This window comes from Myotis davidii, unplaced genomic scaffold, assembly GCF_000327345.1.
Source record: "Myotis davidii unplaced genomic scaffold, ASM32734v1 scaffold32, whole genome shotgun sequence".
Lineage (NCBI taxonomy): Eukaryota > Metazoa > Chordata > Mammalia > Chiroptera > Vespertilionidae > Myotis > Myotis davidii.
Genome location: NW_006286587.1, coordinates 2755320 through 2756359, shown reverse-complemented (window position 1 = coordinate 2756359; position 1040 = coordinate 2755320). Strand labels below are relative to the sequence as shown.

The 1040-nt window shown below is 52.9% G+C and overlaps 1 protein-coding gene across 1 annotated transcript in view; it reads left to right on the top strand.

Annotated features, from left to right (window-relative positions):
- The first annotated feature begins 955 nt into the window (after nt 1-955).
- Nucleotides 956-1040, top strand: part of TMEM230 (transmembrane protein 230) — a 12011-nt gene continuing 11926 nt past the window's right edge. Inside the window, exon 1 of the mRNA XM_006758063.2 lies at nt 956-1040. The gene's annotated coding sequence lies outside the window, so the exon portion shown is untranslated.

Below are 1040 nucleotides of genomic sequence, written 5' to 3'. Positions count from 1 at the left end.
ACCATTACCTTATGTTGCCTGGGCGGAAGGAGATTGGCAGCAGAGGGGCCTGATGGAGTTTTTGGAGTGATGAAAACAGTTTATCTAGACAGGTGATGGTCCAAGACTGCATTTGTTAAACCGCATCCAGTTGTACTTTTATGTAAATTATACCTTAATAAAGCTGACATTTAAAAGCTTCACGTGTGGCCAAGTGTTTCTTGTGGGCAGACCTCTCTCTTACCTGGGCAAGGCCTAATGGCCTAGGAGAGGGAGACAAGTACAAGAGTGGGGCCACTGATAATAAAGACCATTATAAACTGATGATCAAAAATAGATACAGAGCCCTAACAGGTTTGGCTCAGTGGATAGAGCCTTGGCCTGCAGACTGAAAGGTTTTATAATAAATACCATTATAAATTGATGAACAAAAATAGATACAGAGGCAGAGCAGCATTAAACTGTCAAACTACAGCAGGAAGGCTGGGGAGGGTTGTGGGGGGTAAGAGATCAACCAAAGGACTTGTATGCATGCATATTAAGCATAACCAATGGACACAGACACGGGGGTAGGGGAGGCCGGGGGAAGATCAAAGGGGAAAAAAATGTCCTACTCGTAATATTTTAAGCAATAAAAAAAGTGGGGCCGCTCAAGAGCGAAGTTGTGAGGTAATGACTGGCAAGACTACAGCTCGCCCCCTGGGAGGGTGGCTGCCCTGGGCACATGGCCCGGCAGCTCAGGTCCGACAGGATCGGCCTCCGCCTCCTGGGGGGGCGCCACTACCGGAGGGGCCAGGAGAGACAGTTGGTTTGTCCAGGGCCTGACTGAGACAGGCGGGCGCGGAGGTGGCCGGCTGCAAGCCCGGGAGAGCCCCGATCTGCCGACCACTGGCCTAGCGCGGGGCAGAAATGTTTCCGGAAAGCGGCTTGAGAGGGCGTCGCTCCCGGTGATGCCACTTCCCATGCGCCGCCTTCCGGTACGCCGTTTCCGGCGTTGATCCGGTCTGGGCGGGGTGGGGCTGGTGGCAGTTAGGTGAGGCGTGTCATGAGCATCTCCGTTC